The following is a 19724-nucleotide window of genomic DNA, read 5'->3' as shown; positions in this document are numbered from 1 at the left end:
ATCCTCGGAGGGCAGTGGTTCTTGTCCAAAACCGATCCTGGCCTGGGGGAGGCCAGCATCGGGGCACCTGTGGAGAGGAGAGCGCCTCCCGCCTCCTGCAGGAGCGGGGACCCGAGGCCTGCTGCCAAGCGGGACGGGCAGTGCTCAGCAGTGAAAAAAAGGGAATGAAAAATGGGGACAAAATGTGTGTTTCCAACAGGGAAGCACCTCTGGGTGTGGGTGGGCCCACGGTTTCTCCTCTGGCCCCGAGAAGGGCAACCCAGAAAGCAGCTGTCCCAGAGAGGCCTCCATGGCCATGGCCTCCCTTCCCTGACGGTGGTGCCCCTTCCTTCACGGGAGACCCGGCCACCGCCACTGCTGTCAAGTTTCACCGGCTGCATGAGAGGTCTGGTTTTAGCCACATAGGCAAGAAAATTTGGTCTTTGTGCAGAAACTCTCATCCAAAGTCAGCAGCCAGTGCAGTGCATCCTGCCAGTGCACAACTGGGTGGGATGAGGCTGTTTCAGCCTTACCCCAGGTTCCGATCACATACAAAGGCTTCAATTAGATCCACCATGTTATCTGAATGGTTATTTTGTGACTTAGTTCCCCCTGCTTTTTCGCAGCGGTAATTAAATAAGCGAGGGGAAAAAAGAGACAGATTAATTGATTGAACTGATTCCAGGAGAAACCATTACTCCTGTTCCTCTTCTGCTCTATATGGTGTTTAAACAACTCTGAAATAGAGCTGGGTGAATCCTGCCAACATATTTCTGTGAGCATTGCTTTGATTTTCAAATGCATTGTCTTCATCTGCTTTTATCCCCCTATTGCCTTGGCTTTATGTGAACATTTGTACAGTCTAGTTTGCTCATGAAAAGGAAAAAAAAAAAAAGCTAGCATGTTTCAATACAATGGAAAATGAATTTTGTTTCCGTGAGCTCAAGAGTTATGCAGTGACAGGACAAAAGTAGTGTCATGTAACAGACCAATAATCACTAATGACATTGTTCAGATATGCCGCAGTGCAAATGAATAATACTATGTCATGGATCAAACAAAATTTATGAAAATTACTTAACAGAACTGCCAAAATCATAAACTACAGAAACTCTGCATTTGGAAAAAGAGGTGAAATGTACCAAATGCTGCAGTTATTGCCAGTTTTTTACTCTTTTGTTGAAAAGATTAGGAATATTTTTCTTTTAAATTGCATTAATTTAATGTACATTTATAAGTGTGATGGCAGTGAGTATAGAGCATATTAGTCAAATCTGTGTTTAGGGAATATGAATAATGTGTATTAATCATAAAAGTCCCTTGGTAGTAACAAATATATTTACAGATTTTTTAACGTATTTTGAAAGGAAGGAAGGAAGAAAGAAAAATCACACAGGAGTACACTTTTAAGAGAATTTTACAAAAAATTCATCAACATTAAGGAAATGCAATTTTTCACCTGGATCTAATCTATAGCTTCATAAAATCTCCTTGTTGAACAATTATTCAGAGAAAGACTAAACAAATATAGTGCTAAAAATCATAATACATATTTCCAGAAAATTTGAGAAGTAGGCAAAAAAGCCACTTAGTTACCTTCTCTCCATCTGTAAGAAAGATTACCATTTTAGCTTGTGTTTGTATGCAACTTTTCTTTTTCATAAATTGCTTTATACAGCAATATCAGTTTATATAAGGTTACAGAATGGCTGAAATTTTTCAAAGCTATATTTTGAATTTTTTTAATGAGCAGACCTGATGCTTAGGACAATGCATTTTCCTGAATCATGCTTCCTTGGTTTAATTGTTGGTACTGGGATTCCTGTTTCATCCTGGATGATTGTTCACCTCAGGAATGTGCTGTGGATCCTCTTCCCTCCCAGACTGACCTACGTGTTTGGAGAAAGCATTGTGACTTTAAACCTCTCAGGAAGAACGCAAAAGGCAAATTAGAATCGTAAAGAAAAAAAAATGAGGGAGAAAGGAGGAAGATTCTCACTGTGTTCTTTCACCCAGGATGCAGCTGAGTGTACACAGACTATATACAAAAGTCTCAAATAACTGTGTTCCTTTAGAAATGATGTAGAAAACAAGATATAAAATTGGCTTCATTATACAGTATGCAGATTTCATATACAATTTTATGTAAAAGTGACCAGAGTTATACAAAATCAATATGAGGCTGTGCTGGACGAGGAGGGGGGGAAGTTGAATTCAATTCTGACATGAATAGCATCTACAAACTGAAGGAGGTGTTATCTTACTTCATGAGAAAGGTTTTTGCTGCATTATCATTTTGGGCACGATTCTCTGAGAATGATGTAGCCAAACAGCAAAAAGTCCAAGAGGAGAGTCTTAGAAAATTTGAGTAAAGGAAAAAGATGAAAACGGTTTCTGATCTGTAGTAAATAGGTGTTCATTACTTCCCCCCCCCATTTACCTCCATAAGCAAGAGGAGGTATCCCTACTAGGAGTAGGGATTTTTTCTAAATAAAAATAAACCTGGGAGATAGGGCTTTAATCTGTCTCCCTTTCCCCAAATAAGTAAAATCTCCAAACCTTTCACTGATGGCCACTGTTACCCAGCTGCCTGGCCCCATCATTGGGCCTCAAGTGTGGAGGGAGCAAGGCAGGAGAAACTCTGTGTGGGAGGTGAGCATCTTTCCTTCTGCACCTGCACAGGTGGCCTGAATTCAGGCAGATAAACGTTACCTGCAAAATCCATGCATAATGCAAGGAGAAAAAGAGGCTTAATTTAGTTAGAGAATTACAATGTGTTGTTTAGAAGTAGCTGATAACTTGTGGCTCTCTGTGTATGTGAGAGCTTATAAAGTCCTTATTGCTCAACAGCGCCTGATTGCAACCTACTGGCTAGTACAGTTTTTCAGCCAAGAAGGGGGGAAGAAATACCTCCTGGCAGAACACAACTAAATACATTGGAGAACATAGTTGTTATTTCAGGTGTGCAGGTTCCCAGTAGAAAATAAGTTTAATTAATTAATTTATTTTTCTAATTTGTGAAAATATGCCTAGGGTGACCTCTAGGCACACATGCAAAAGCCATAAAACCAGATTCATTCATTAACCAGCTGACACAATGTCAACCAAGCATAGTCAAATAAACAAATAACATGTGAGGAAGACTCAGACCCCTCCCATCCAACTCTCCGTAGGAAAAAGCCTTCGAGAGTGAACACTCTTGGCAGCATGCCTTGGGCTCCTCGCTCACCGCCTTTTTCAGGTGACAGAGAGAATGGAGTCTTAATCATGGTGATGAACCCTCTCATTTTTTATTTAATGTTCATGTCATTCAAGTAAATACCATAAATATACTCATTTTTTCCACTCTTTATTTTTTTAAATATGTTAAATATGAAATAGGAACTGGTTACAAAAAGGAGTGTGCAAAGCATTTGGACCTCTGGGATTGGACAGAGAACTGGAAATCAGGATTTCTGGCTTCTCCTCCACCACCACCACCCACCACTCTCCTGCTCTCTGATCATGGGGAAGCTACTCAGCCCGAGTGGTTAGATGTGTGAACTTGATCACACGGGGCTCATCAGTTCCTAGTAATTCAGTATATTGCTCTTTTGCCAATGTGTGCTCTTTGAGCTTCTCTCATTGCTACAGGATGCTATAAACAGTGAAATTACCTGAGGAAAAAGCAGATGCACCTCAGTAATGGCATTACAGAAGTAATGGAAGGAGCCCAGCCTCTCCCTGAAGCACCAGGGAGCATCAGACTCCTGTGGATAGGTGACAGCAGAGCTGAGACATCAGTGCTTTACACCTTTCCCAACACTTCCACGTGATTGTAGTGACTTTGCTGTTGCCAGCGTCTTTGAGGTCCCTGAAGGAAGTACCTTTCGGGACTTGAAATGCCATCATCATGTTCATTCACTGTGATGCCACCAACAGCTACAGCTTTCCTCTCACAACATCCTTGTCATGCACTATGAGATAATGTGTTATGGTTTACCGTATAAATAACCAATTTTGGAAAAATGTATGTTTCAGCTGTTTGACAAGCCAGTTTTTCCACAGTAATAAAACCAGGTTTGTCTCCAAACATCCCTTATAACCCCCTATCTATAATCAAGTGGGAAAAAAAATCCTTTCAGGCTACAACTTCATATTTGAGTTCTAATAGACGAGGTTCTGTTCAAACCAGAGCACTGTGGCTGTGATGGACACAGAACAGGGCAAAGTATATCTGGTTTTCAACCTGGGAGGAAATCTTCCCCCTACGTTGCCCCCCCTCAAAAATGTTTTCAAGAAAAGATCAGACACAGGTTTTTAATGCCTGGGGAAAAACAATACATGACCCACAATAGATTTAGGCAGTTCCATTTTTGCTTGCTATTTTTAAAAGCATACATGTTATTTAAAAATAATTAGCTTGAGCCAATTTATGTGCAATGTATATATTGCACATATGTCTAGAGGAAACCAGAAACAGGGTTGTATAATCGTAAACTTACTGCACTGAAGGCCTGGCATAATTACCGTTGCAAGACAGAAAGCCAAAGAGATTTTATCTGTCATATTTATTTCCCCCATGTAAATAAATTAAAACAAAACAAAAATAAACTTTTGATGCACAGAGCTTAACCCATTTTATATAGCGTGCATTTCATTCTTTATTGTTATTATTAATAGTTTCCCACATATTCATGTGCAGTAAAGCACATGAGATGGCAATCTGGAAGGCCGTTTTTTCAGCAGCTGCAAATTTCATCTGTTGCTCACGCAAGAAAAGGCATCTTCAAATATGCATACGCATTTTTCCCTGCTTTTGTCTCTACATGGCAAGTGAGGCTGTATGGGGCAAAAGTAGGTTTTACTGTGCAAATGTGAGCATGTGCATCTGCATAGTCTTCTGGCCCTTTAAAAGGTAATTAGTCAGTATAATAAGGCTGCTGTGTATGCGTAATATCATCGTATTTAATGAATCGTAGGACTGAATGTGAGGAAGAAACTCTATTGAGTCAAGATCTCCCAGAGGCTTTGCTGGAGCTTGGGCTGGCACATGACTGATGCTTTTTTGTATCCTCAAATTCAACACCAAGGCCAACTTTACTTGCAAAGAAAAGATCCAGTTAAATAAAATCCATATGAAGCCTACTAAAATAATACAATTTGAATAAATCAATGCCTTAGGACTTTCTCAAAAGTATCTTAAGAAACTCACTGAAAGGAAACAGTGCATTTCTAATGAGTACCAGTTAGGGACTTAACACGCTCCTCTGTATCTTGGTGACCTTGCAGGAGGTGGGATAGATTTTCCCCGCATAGAGCACACGTCTTCATTTTGCAGCACATTGTAAACACACTTTTCATGGTAATGTCTTGTTTTGTTTTGTTTTCATAGATTATGCATTAGTAATTTGTGCATCACATGCTGGCAAGCGGAATCACAGTATATTGCACACACTACTAATGTGAGACAGAAACCTCAGCATATTCTAGCTCTCTTCTCATATCTTGTTAGCATCTGTTTGTGGTAGGCTGGGATGATGAGGTGCTAATATGATACAGCGAAGGAAGTGTAATCCATGAACATTTTTGTGTCACATTTGTGTAATATATTACACTAATCTGACCAGACTTTCATGTGCTCTTACCCAAGGAATGCCATTCCAGCCTCCTCCCTTCCCCCATCAATGCCTTTGAAGGTTTGTGAATGATTTCCTGTACACAGGCTGTGTAAGAATGTGCACACATTCTTTCCCTCGTCGAGGAAGGAGTGCTTTTTATGCCCGTTTGCTCCCAGCACAACAATGTTCATGAACAAATTGCACTAAAGAGGGAAGCATGTTCAATTATATTCTTTACTCTTTCTTCTTACCTCTTGGCTCAGAGGTAAATGAAGCAGAAGGTGCACTCTCTCCAATAAACATCAGGTCCATTCAGAGTGCTTCATGCAGTGGCTGGGGGCAATTTTTTAGCAAAACTTTTACGAGGTAGCAGTCTGCAGGTTGCACAGCAATAACTAGGATGTCTGAATTGGCAGCCATAGTTTCTTTTTGAGAAGTACCATCAACTGGTGGCATCTTGCAAACTGGTTTTGATTTTGACCTTGTTACTTGTCCTTAGACAATTTGCTACGTCTATTTTTCCTATCCATGATTAGTTTTGCCCTAGACTATTGGTTCTTCAGGTGATAGCTGTCTCTTCCTATGTGTCTATGTAGTTTTAGCACATTGGGATCCTACTACTGACTGGAACGTCTTGTCAGTACTGCAATAGAAATAAGTGCGGTAGTAAAGTGAACTCATAAAAAACAAAATTGCATTATAATTACAATATAAAATGTTTCATCTTGCTGATCTGATTCAGGAAGGGAAAGCCCATCAAAGGTCTGGATGAAAGACATGAAATTAGAAAGTCATAATGGTTTTGGCAAGTCACTGCATATTTCTCTTTTTTGTGGATCCTCAGTGTAAGATAGAATTTATAAGGAATAGTGAAGAAAAGATACCTAATAGTGAAATTTGACTGGACTGTGGAACCCCTCTCTCTCTCTCTCTCTTTCCACCCACCCCCCCCACCCCCCCTTATTTTAGGTATTTGTCTGAGACTAGAATGCCCTGATATCCATCATATGGTCTAACTCTTTAGGTGGGTCATCCTATAACTTCCCAAGAGCTGCATGTGATGCAAGATCACCTTGATGTGGTGGGTTGACCTTAGCTGGATGCCAGGTGCCCACCAAGCCATTCTATCACTCCCCTCCTCAGCAGGACAGGGTGGGAGAGAAAATAAGATAGAAAAAATCTCGTGGGTCAAGGTAAAGGCAGTTTAATAAAGGAAAAGCAAAGGCTCTGCTCGTTGCACTCATCTGGTTCCTTGCAAAACTCACTCTTCATTGGTTTGGGTCATTTCTGCTACATTACTTCCTACAATATACAACTCACATCACAGATTATTTTTCCCCGAAGCTTGAGGGCACACACTGGGTCTCCCCATCCTTCTTCATTACCCACCAAGTACACCCAGGTCCTTGAGCGAAGACAATCCCACAAATGGGTTTAGTTTTTCCCATGGAAGGAGCAATCCACACCACCTTCCCCAGCACTTCCCTATGTGCACTATGGAGACCTTATCTCCTCCCACAGTATGCAGGGTTTTTGTTTGGGCAGATCCTCTGGTGTTAACCAACCAAGTGGCTTCTGCTAAATTTGTATCCCAGTGCTTCCATGCCCCATTGCACAACACTCTCAACATAGTTGACAATGAGACCATTATATCTCTCAATCTTTCCAGAGGCTTGTGGGTGATAGGAGATGTTTCCTTTGAACATCCAGTGTAGCATGGGCAATCGTGGTACCAAGAGGAGATATGCTTCTGTACCAACAACTTCTGAAGCGGCTCGAATCCCCTCATATGCATCTCTTTTTCACTCAGGGTGTAGCAGGCTTCTAATCCTCGATATCCCCAGCTCCAAAACCCCAATGGTCGACCTCGGGTTTCACCTGATGTTTTCTACCAGAGGCTCCAGGTGAGACCATGCTCCCCAGCTGCAGTGTAGAGTACATTTTTCACAGGTGGTCCTGTCCAGACAGGCCCAAGAGCTACCACACAAGCTATTTCCTGTTTGATCTGCTCAAAGGCTTGTTGTTGCTCAAGGCCCCACGCAAAATAGTTCTTCTTTTGGGTTACTCGATAGAGAGGGCTCACAAACTGACAAACTCACAAACCTGGGATACGAATTCTCCAGAATCCCACAAAGCCTAGGAGAGCTTGTGTTTCCTTCTTGTTAGCTGGTGGAGACATAGTTGCTATTTTGTTGACCACATCCATAGGCACATGATGGTGTCCATTGTGCCATTTTATTCCCAATAACTGAATCTCCTGTGCACCTTGCTTTTCTTTACGGCAAAACCAGCTTTCAGAAGAATCTGAACTACTCTTTTTCTCTTCTCAAACACTTCTGCATTGTTGCCCCACACGATGATGTCATCGATGTACTGTAGATGTTCAGGAGCATCACCCTGTTGCAGTGCAGTTTGGATTAATCCATGACAAATGGTAGGGCTGTGCTTCCACCCCTGGGGCAGTTGATTCCAGGTGTATTGGACACTCATCCATGTGAAAGCAAACTGTGGCCTGCACTCTGCTGCCAAAGGGATTGAGAAAAACGCATTGGCAATGTCAATTGTGGCATACCACCTGGCTGTCTTTGACTCCAGTTCGTATTGGAGCTCTAACATGTCTGGTACAGCAGCACTCAGTGGTGGTGTCACCTCGTTCAGGCCATGATAGTCTACTGTTAACCTCCACCCTCTGTCAGAATTTTGCACTGGCCGTATGGGACTATTAAAAGGTGAGTGAGTCTTGCTGATCACTCCTTGGCTTTCCAGTTGATGAATGAACTCATGGATGGGAGCCAGAGAGTCTTGGTTGGTGCGATATTGCCGCCTGTGCACCGTCCTGGTAGCAATTGGCACCTGCTGTTTTTCAACTAGCAGCAATCCCATAACGAAGGGATCTTCCGAGGGGCCAGGCAGGGCAGATAGCTGTTTGATCTTCTCTGTGTTCACAGTGGCTACACCAAAAGCCCCATCTGTACCCCTTTGGGTCCTTGAAGGTCCTCTCCTGAGGTAGTCTACGGCAAGGATACAAGGGGCCTCTGGGCCCGTCACAATGGAATGCTTTTCCCACTTGTCTTCTGTTAAGCTCACCTCAGCCTCCAATACAGACAATTCTTGGCATCCCCCTGTCACTCCAGAGTTCCAGATGGGTTCTGAGCTACTATACCATGATGGCATCAGCGTACACTGTGCACCAGTGTCTACCAAAGCCTTATGCTTCTGTGGGTCTGATGTGCCAAGCCATCGAATCCACACAGTCCAGTATACCCGGTCATCCCTTTCCTCTTCCTGGCTGAAGGCAGGGACCCTCTGTTCCTGTTCCTGGTCAGAGTATTCACTGTCTGACCCTTGCAGTACTAGACCAGAAGTCCCCTCAACAAGGTCAAGTGAGGTGGTCTCAGTTCTACGTCTGGGAGATCGCTGATTGCTTTCTTGTGTCCCTGCAGCAACTAAGCTGACAGCCTTCTTAGGTGGCCCCTTCTTAACAGCTGTCTTCCCTCTCAGTTTGCATACACGGGCTTCCAGCTTAAAGGTGGGTTCACCATACCGCTTCCTCATGTCCTCCCCCTGGTCACGCAGGAAGAACCAGAGTGCACCACGCAGCATGTGCCTGGGGCTCCCTTTCCCTGTGACCGGGGCAGGAAAGGACTGATTTCTTGGGGTGCCCCTGACAGCCAAGGCACTGGCCCATAGGGATGAGGAGGTACAGAGATTTTCTTCAAAGTTTTGGAGCCAAGAAGACATTATCTCCACAGTCAGTGTATCCATATCTGGGCAATACATCGTTGCCAAACTGTTAGAATATGACGCTGGGGCACTTTGAATCACCTGTCTCCACATGGCCCATGTGCACAGGACATCCTCTGGACCTTTGAAGACCTCATCATTGTCTAGATCACTGTAGATGACTTCCGGCACCGCTAATTCTCTCAGGTACTGGATGCCTTCATCTGCGGTAGTCCACTTTCCTGGGGAGTTCACAAGATCTTCCTTGAATGGATATCTTGCCCTCACACTTGAGAGGAGCTGTCTCCAGAGACTGCCAATTGCTGCCTCTTTTCCAATTCCTCTCTCAATTCCCTGGTTTCTAGCAAGAGATCCCAGCTGTTAGGCTTCCTTACCTTCCAGTTGCTGACTGTCAGCCCCATTATCCCAGCATCAGAGCAGCCAGGCAGCAAACCGCTCACCTGGCTGGCGGATGTAATCTTTCTACATGTCTCAAAGTTCTGATGAGGTCAGGGACCGGGTTGTTTTCGCTTCCTGTCTGAATTCTTTCACTCCTTCCTCCAATTTCTTTGTCGAAGGACTGGCTTCTTGATCAAACCTTTCCTCTTCTTCCTCCTCCCTTACTCATTGATGATATGGACCCATTGTTTTCATTGTTCACTGTTTCTTTTTCACTACTGGGGCAATTACTGTAGTTGTTGTTGTCTGGGTCCCTGCCTCAACCACAGTCCTCTGAGAGTACTGAACCGTGGCTCGATAGGCACAGGCCAGGCCCCAATACAGTGCTAGAAGCTGCTGGTTTTCACTGGGGCAGGCAAGGCACCCTTCTATCAGGTAGCGCGTCAGTTTGCCAGGGTTGCTTGCCTGTTCAGGTGTAAACTCCCAGGTTATGGGAGGTGATAACCACCCTAGGAACCTGCCCAAATCCTTCCACACACCCTGCCAGCGAGGGACCAGCCGCCTCAGGGCACATTTCAGTGTCGCCTCACCCAAAAGTTGTCTTCTCTTACACCAGGATGACACCAGATTCCACAAGCCCCATAATATGCTACCAGTGTTAAACAGCTCACGTAAGGGCGAACAAAGACCTCGGGAACCTGCATAATAAAACTATCCACATCAATCCCAGGTAGGAAGAGGGAGATGTGTTCCCTCATCCTTTCCACAAGATAGCTTCCCCAGCACAGTAAGGCCATCAGTGCCAGGGCTAAGCACACAGCCATTGTTTGTACTAGCATGTTCCCAAGCTCAGCAAAATAACGACATAAGCAGTGCAGCCAACAAACTCTGTGACCTGCACAGAAGCTTGCCACTTAATAACTACTATAGCTATAGCACGCTTAATACAAAACTGCCATTGTCTCGAGGCCACGTTGAGTGCCAAAAAAGGACTGTGGTGGGTTGACCTTGGCTGGGTGCCAGGTTGGCTCCCAGCTCCCCACAAAGCCATTCTATCACTCCCCTCCTCAGCAGGACAGGGTGGGAGAGAAAATAAGATAGAAATATCTCGTGGGTCAAGGTAAAGGCAGTTTAATAAAGCAAAAGCAAAGGCCATGCGCAGATGCAAAAGAAAACAGAAGATTTATTCTGTACTTCCCATCAGCAGGCGTTGTCCAACCACTTCCCGGGAAGTAGGGTTTCAGTACGCATAGTGGTTGCTCTGGAAGACAAACAGCTCAACAATCCTGGTACTGGGAGGGAAGATTATTCCTGTTGGAAAAGCAAGGAGGAAAGAAGAGTGCACATGTTCTAATAAATTAAACGGTGCCTGTAACATTTCATAGCACCAAAAAGCAATCTTGCACACCATCAAAGCCGTTAGCATGCTTTGCCTTGCACTAAAGAACATTTCCTGAGCAACTCCCAAACAACAGCCACAGAATGCCATCGGAGGACTTACCCAGACCAAGATGGTTAGCAGACAAGTAGCTCTCTGAATTCCTTTCCTGTTAGTTTCTACTTAGTTTGCTTTCTAGTGTTTTCATTTTGCCAGATATGGCAGGACCAAGCTTGACTCTAGATGACATTATTCATTGCAAACTGAGGGTGGATTTAAAGATATTTCTCCTTTACTTGTGAGCCAAAATTAGATACTATCATACTTTAATAGCTGGGGAATATTTATCTAGAATAGCACAGTGTGGCAGCATATGGTTACCCTGTTAGCATCTTATAGTGTCAGCTTGCCTGAGTGTACACCACTGTGTTCAGTATAATAAGAAGTCAGAAGTCTCAGAGGTTATGCCTAAACTGTGTGCGCCTAAGGTGGTTCTTCTCAACTACTGGTCCATGGAACATACTGTGACTCATCCATGATTTCAGGTTAGAATGACACCCAGCTGCACATGATCATCTCCTGAACCTTGGTGGGTTTTTTGTTTGTTTGTTTGTTTTTTATTTTGTTTTACTGGGGGGAAAAATCCCACAAGCATGCAGGGTGAAAAAAAGGCATGATGTTTTTCCTGTCCTGGACAGTGACCAGAATGGCTGGTGGTGCCATGCAGCACTTTTGTCCAGCCCTTCAGTGCAGCCAGCAGAAACTGGAGCAGACTTGCAATGCAAAGGCAACCCATGCTCATCTCTTCCCTAGGCAAGCAAGCTGTACGTTGTAGTATTTTGGTATCATGAAACATAATATCGGTGAATTAATCTCAGTGAAAGAAGGACCAAGACCCCAAGCAAAGTGTTTATGGATAATGTTGATGTAAGAAAGACAAGTCAGTATGTACTACAGTACATTAACTTGTTACCACAATATGGAGAAATAATGTATTATTATTTCATGTACTGACTTCCTGTTGATGTGATGAGGTTTTGAGCATAGCTAGTTTACTGAATGTCCTGGTAAAGCAAAGATGAATAAAATTAAAATAAAGAATGTATAAATTGTAAAGCGGGGGGGGGGGGGGGGGAGCAACACACAGAAGCTTTTGGAGTCCCATGAGCTGTGTTTTTAAAACATTTTTTTCTCTAAGAGCTACTCTTTTCCTTATGTCTTACCCTGACAACATTTTGCTTTTTATCTCATTTTAACAAGAAGATAGCATTTGAGGGCATCTCAGAATCCAGCATCTCAGCCTCTGCCTTTGTTGTTTAAATTACAAAAAGAAGAAGAAGAAAAAAGAAAAACCAAAACCCAAAGCCTTTCAAGAGAACCTCATCAACGTGTTTTGGGCCTCCTCTTTAGGATTCAGAGCTTCTTTAACTGCCATTAAAATCAGGAAACTTGATCATCCCCTCCAACAAAAAGTCATTGAAACAGGACTCCAGCACAATAACAGAAGACAATACTTTATCTGATACTATCTATTGTGAAGTGGAGGCTTAAGAATGACAGGAAAAGGTGCTACCCCCAGACTTTCCCTGAGCTAGTGTGTACCTCTGCACTCATCTTGCAGAAGATTTGAAAGCAGGAGTGTTCCTGAGGGGTCAAGTCCTGGGCTGCTGAGGCTATAAGGACTTCATGACTTCTCAGGGGGCCCTCTCCAGGCCATGTGCCACGTGCAAAGGAGATATGAGGACAAGAAGACTCTGCAAGGTAGAAAGATGCTGGAAGGGTCGCAATGAATTGGTAGGGGATTGCCTAGGAGGAAGGGGTGCTTATCCTTCAGGTACCAAAAAGGTGTTACTATGGCTGCCCAGCTGAGTATTGTAGCAGGGCTGAACAGCTTGGAGGAGGTTAATTCAGTATTTAAAAATGCTTTGGAAGGAGCACATTGTTTCTTTTGCAAGGTTTCTACTGAAAACAGTGAAACTTGTTATATAATCTGGAGAAGCAGAGAGAACTATGTTTAGATGCCTTGGTAGGTCACTGCCCAGTTAATTATTTACAGGAAAAAAAAAACCAACACATTGGAAAACACTGCATTTTCCATGTTGGCTTTGGACTACATTTGTCTGCAATCTCAGTTTGTTAGTTTGAATCTTGTGTCCATAATATAGTATCTACAAAAGGAAATGTTTTATCCCAATGTCTCCTTTCTTAATATTTGGTCCTAAAAGCTACACTTGATGTGGTAAATGTGGCAAATGCTTTTTCTAGATCTCAGGAGAAAATCAGACCCCTTTTTGTCATTTAAATATTTGTAAATACATGCTTTCACCATGATGAAAAAATGCAGGTGCATGCAGAACAGATAATTCTTATAAGAGGGTATTACACTGATTAATTCAATGATTTTATTTCTGCTCAGCATAATTATTTGCTGGGGGCTGAATAACCAGAATTTGGGGGTAGCTGTTGACCAAAGGTCAAGACCTCGGTTTCCTAAGTGTCACTGTTCTGTGACATATGACAGGGAATAGAGTAGGATTAGTTTATTATACCCACAAGCTCTTTACTGTTAAGCAAGGCCTCTTTTAAAGATTAGGCATATGTCAATATAGTCACTGTTCAAAGCATATAGTCAGTCCTATCTGCTGGGAGAAGAGAGGTTGGATATACTTATGTGTCATCTATGATATTTGAGCATACTTTAGAAAAGGAGCCTCTGAAAGCTATAAAGTTATGGGTTTATTAGCCATATTGTCAACAAAGGGTAAGTGATTTGTTTAAACGATCAAATGCTAAGGTAATTAGTATTATAATATAATATGCAGGAAGTTTTCAAGTTCTATAAATATGTGTAAAACATGGGAAATTGGTCTTTTGGGGCTGATTCTATATAGAGCAGTCCAGATAATTGAGTTTATGCAGTAAATGAAATACAATATAAAGGGATTGGATTGTAACATATGCAGTCTTCATTGGTGTAGATTGGTGTCTGCTTGAACAACTATTGATAGCCCAGCATGACATATAGGAAATCTCATAAGTAAGATTTAAAGATGAAGAGTTCAGATAAGACATCATCACATTTTCCCTTAGAATAAAGGAAGGATGAAACAAAAAGTAGGGCGTGACGATGTACATATTTTCATAGTTAGGCTGAAAAAGGTCTGGCCTAGAACCACTTTCCCACTGGAAAAATGGAGCTGAAAAATACTTTGAGATAACATTCAAAACCCACAAAAGCTTCTAAAATAATCACCAAACTAAAAATATCTTCATATGGAATTTGATCAAACTCAGGCTAATATTATTAGATTCCCATTGATTTCAACAGAAGCCAGATCAGACCCTAAAATATTTTTTCAGCTATCTTAAAAACAAAAGAAATGTGTGGTTCTATGTACAAGCAGTAAAGAATTTTAGCAAACATACCTATCTTCAGATTTATTTTTTTTAAGAATGGAAAGAACATTCAGTTTTATACACATGAAACAGGCATAGAAACATCTTTATCCATAGAATACTACTATTTATTGTTTAATATTGCTCATGTTTGCTCACTCAGACAACCAAGAGAAAAATGGTAGGTAAGTAGACAATATAGGGAAGATACAGCACTGTCATAGAAGTGAAAAAATTCCCTAGTCACCTGAACTAATGCACTTTCTTTCATGTGAAAAATGTTGGCTAAATTATAGACAGAGTCCAGGCCAACTGAACTTTATATTTTGCATTAGGTTCCAGTGGTCCATAGTCCACTAGGTCCATATTTTATACCCACACAAAATAGGCTTCTCAAAGGATAAAAAATAAAATTTCCAGCTCATAGTGCACAGGACAGAAATGAAGAGCAAATTGAAAATTATAGTTTACTTGCTACAACAAATATGGTTTACATTTATTCCTGTGTAAATTTTAGCTTGTTCTGTCCCACTGAATTATTTGGCAGAAGTTGTTTGACCTCAGTGGAAACAGAATCCTCACAGGAGGTCTGTGACCAGTTGCCACGGGAGAGAACCATAATTTCTTCATTATGGTTTTGATAAGGATCTTCCTTGTGATTTTTTCCATGCTTCTACATTTTGATCTCAATGGAGCCGAGCAGCACAGTTACTGAAGCAAAAGGTACCAGGGTAAAATTTAAAGATTCTTGAAGATGGCTAAGCAGAGCTTACACGGGAGCTGCTGAAATGTTCGATGGGAGCAGGATTGTAGGCATGCAAGGAGATCTAAGGGAGGAAGTTCGTCTTAGAGAGTTTCCTTCCCCATATTTCTGTCCCAAGAATTTTGCCCTTTGTTTGATTCTCAGAGGCAATCTAATCACTGTTGGCATCACTTAGCACTTCTGGGTTCAGTTGCCCAGTCTGCCACTTACACTTAGAGTAGTTTTCTCTGGTCTCAGTGTCTCAGTTTATTTATTTTAAATAAAACTTGTTTTGTTATTTATTCTGTTCACTGGAATGGAGAGAGATTGATTTATTTTAAATATTTATATATAAATAAACATATTTATGTCAGACATGACATATAATTTTATTCAAATAACATAATCATTTGAATATAGTATCTATTTGTGAAGTACATAGACAACTGCGAGCAAAATGATGCACACATATATAGGTAAACCTATGTATGTGTCTAGATTATTGGAAATTGCATTGGTACTTGTGAATGGACAAAAAAAGTCACTTCTGATATCCCAATTAAAGTAATATAATCTTTACTTCTTTCCTCTGCATTGATTTTTCTTTTTAAAATTCTCTTATTTTTCTCTAAGTAAAGGCCTTAAGGGAAGAAATCCCTTTGCTATTCTCCAAATTAAAAGCAAACTTCCTCCTCGACACACTTGGTTAAAGGAACTGTTGGCCTTAACCAGACTACTCACCTCCATTAGAGTAAAACGTATTTGTCCCAGATGTGTATATAAATGTATAATACATACAGTATTTCTACACAGGCAACTTAATCTTTTTTGAGGGCATTATTTTTAAAGTGTCTCTAACCAGATGTGCTCTGTGCTCATTCTTTCATTTCTCTGACCATCTCTAAAGATTTTACTTTACCCATTTTCATAACGATTCCATTCACAGGCAACTTCAAAAGCTTTGTACCCATCTTCCTGTTGGATAGGATGCAAGGGGATCCGTCATCTCAGCCAGCATCCCTGCCATGAGCCATTTATCGCAACAAAAGGCGCTGTGTTAACGACATGGCTCATCATCAGTCAGTCCTGGTGCAGAAGATGTCAGATCCACTGCTGGAGAACAAGGATAATTTGGACTTTGCTTTTTGAAATGGAAAGATGGCAGGGGCTGTGAACAAAGTCACCTGTAAATTGGTTGATGATTTTCTACTTTATTTCACAGTAAATCGCTACTCTGACTCTGAACCTCTCTTTTTTTTTTCTTTTTTTAATTTTGCCTTTGGAAGGCATCTTAATTTTTATCAACCTGGACATTTTAGTTTACTCTCTCATTTTAAATTTGAAGGAATTTTACAAATTTAAATTCCTGTTCTGGTGTGAAATGTTTTTTTCATGATCCTATAATTGAAAGGGCTGAAGAATTCAGTACTACAGAAATTGGAAATATTTTTATAGAAGTCTCCAGAAAATGATAAGCCTGCCTGCCACTGACACATATCTTTTAAAGTTTTGGTCTCACTTTTGACAATTTTAACACTAATGCTGGCAAGAACGCAGCTGCATGTTCTGATAGGAGAACGTCAATTTTAACCAGTAGTTGGGCTGGAAATAATTGTACAGGCCTTTCAGAGGCTTTTGCTCAATTTTTTTCTTCCTGAGTTTTTGTGAAAAGTTTGATTACTGGTATGTGAGTTTATCGTTATATCCTTTATCACTGCACTGCACTGTTTCTGATTTTTGTTTTTTCCTAAATATACTACTAAGCAAATATACTACTAAAATTGAAGCTTACCTGTCACTGAGGATTTCAGCACGACATATGGCACTTTGCATTGAACTTTGGAGCGATAATATTTCTGGAGATAAAGAACTGATGTACAATAAGAACCCAGATTTACAGTAACCATTTTTGAGCTACGTAAATAAGCCACCAGCTTGCAAGCACGTGCATGACTCATTTAACAGCAAGTAGTGTTTACTCACACTTACTTTAAACACATGCTTAAAATTAAGCATGATCATAAGTGTTGAAGAATCAGGGCCTCCAAAGATAAAAGGAAAAGTAAGACATGTAAGTTATTTGCATTCAGCTAAAGCATTCAATATGGAGTCTCATGAAAATTGGACTAAAAAATTAATTCAGTTTGGTTTGAATATACATGCTCTTCTGTGATTTGAAGAGTGTTCAAAGGAGCTTGGTAAACAGTTAAGTAGCAAGTATCAAACTAGGTTAAGGTGTCTAGTGAGGTACCACAGGGATCTCTATTAGGTTTTATTTATTTAAGTGTCATTAGGAACTAGAAGAGGGATTCTGTTAGCGAGGCATATAAAATGAATGTTAATGACTACAGTTTAATTAAATTCACAGATAATGCTAAATTGGAAAGAAGTTGCAAACAATAGAGAAATAATAAAAAGGGAGATAAGCATCTGGACAGGACAAAATAAAGTGTGGATCAGTTTGAGAAAGCCGATACAAGCGGGAAAAATATCGTAATGCAGAAGGCAGATGTTCCATGGGAGGAAGAAACAAATAATGCGGAGAGACTTAGGAATGACAGTGAATAGTAAAAAGCTCCACACAACATCTTCTTCTTGGTGTGTCTGTATTCAGAAAGTATTATGTCATGAAGCTGCTTTCCGTACTACTTTTGTGCACTGTCCTATAGCATTTTGTTCCTATATTGAAGTTGTTTTTATTGAAAAGATATTGATTGATTCATTTAGTGGATTACAAGGTAAAAACCAGCACTGGCTCAGAATGCTGCAAGAAGCAAGAATTAGAGGTGTGAGACCACAAACACCTGAAGACAGAATGGGTTTTATTTTGGATAGTAAAGAACATCTTATTTATTGGTAAAAGGATGGAAGTAAAAAAAAAAAAAAGCTGATGTGGGTTCCTTTATATGGTGGGAATATGTCTGTTGTGGCAGGCTGGGGGACAATGAGGCACTGCCTGGACTTTTTAAAACCATAATCTTTAGAATTTGGAATGATTCTACCTGACTGAGACATCATCCTATTAAAAATAAAACCCAAAAGTTTATTACCAGCAGTGATTTTCTTGACAGAGGACAAACCTTGTAAGCAAGCCATACCTCTTCTGACTCTGACTTCTAAGATTCTGTGACACAAATTGTTCCTACATGTAAAATGCCAGTGAGGAACCTGTAGTGTCTGGTTTATGTGCTTCTATACTCTGCTAGGAGACAAGATTTTCTACATTTCATTACTTTTTCTTTGTTAGTCAACCGTGTGTTCTACAGCGCTTGTAGCTGCATCACTGGCTTAGAACACACAGAGGTGCACCTTGCAAACTTTGAAAGCTCTGGCAGAGGTGTGCTTGCTGTCCTTATTCTGTAGCTCTGGGGAAGAGGACAGTGCAGATTTCAACATGAAAGTTAAAGGAGAACTCATTTGGTATTTTCTGCATCTTACTGTTGTCCATTCCTTCCATAGGCCCCTCTGATTTATCATCCTAAAGTTACAGAATGGCTGTAGTTGATGTTCTGTCAAAGCTGCAAGGGGAATAGCTAACAGCTGTGTATGGACTGTATTGAAAAAAACACACATCCTATGATTTTACTTGTTCCTTTCTAGTTGCAGTTGGAAAAGGTACTAACAGATGTAGTTTAGAAGTCTGTGCAATTTGCAAGTTTTTTGCCTGAAACATAATGTGTCCAAAGGAGTGTTTAGACTTGACGGTTAATACAAGATGGTTAATCCACAACTTACGAGCTGGAATGCATCTAATGTTATCTAATTAGCTTTGTATTTACTGCCTAGCGTGTTATTGTCTTTCTCCATTTGCTTCTCAAACTCATGACTCTTGTATATGTGGACACATCTTGACATTGCTTCTTTCTCCTTTGTCCAAAAGTAAGGGTACCCAACACTTGAGACCAAGTTCCAAAATGAGGCATTAGCCACTTAAAGTGAATTGAAAAATGATTGGAAATGCTAATTCAACTGTCCCCAGCTGCGAAGATATCACAATTTTTTCTCACTGAAGACTCCCAGGAAACCAAAGTTCTCTGCATGCCAAGAAGCACAGTTTAACTGGGTGCTATCTCACGGCAAAGTCTGAGGAAGATTCAGAGGGCAGTCTTCCTCTGCTGAAGGCCCCTGGAGCAGCCAAGCAAGCCTGTGTTCTAAGAGCACACCAAAAGCACTTGGACAGGTGAAAAACTCATCACAGATCACAGAGTGGCCAGAGCAGGACATGGGTTGAACACACTCATTTTACAACAAGGTGATAGCCAGGGAGCATTTGGCCAGGATGCAGGAGATCCACATTCAATTTTTGCCTGTCCGACAGGATTCAAAAGTCCACACCCACATTTCTTCTAGGGGTGCCCTGTTTATGCATTTTATCCAATGACAGTTTCAGATAAAACACATAAATACTTCTTTATGTCAAGCTGAACAAAATATAAAGGAACAGCGTTTGGTGTTCACGCTGGAGTCTGAGATTTCCTATTCCTTCTCTCTCTCCCCCTCTCCCCCT

This window comes from Pygoscelis adeliae, unplaced genomic scaffold (assembly GCF_000699105.1).
Source record: "Pygoscelis adeliae isolate BGI_AS28 unplaced genomic scaffold, ASM69910v1 Scaffold149, whole genome shotgun sequence".
Lineage (NCBI taxonomy): Eukaryota > Metazoa > Chordata > Aves > Sphenisciformes > Spheniscidae > Pygoscelis > Pygoscelis adeliae.
This window is presented reverse-complemented; position numbering follows the sequence as displayed.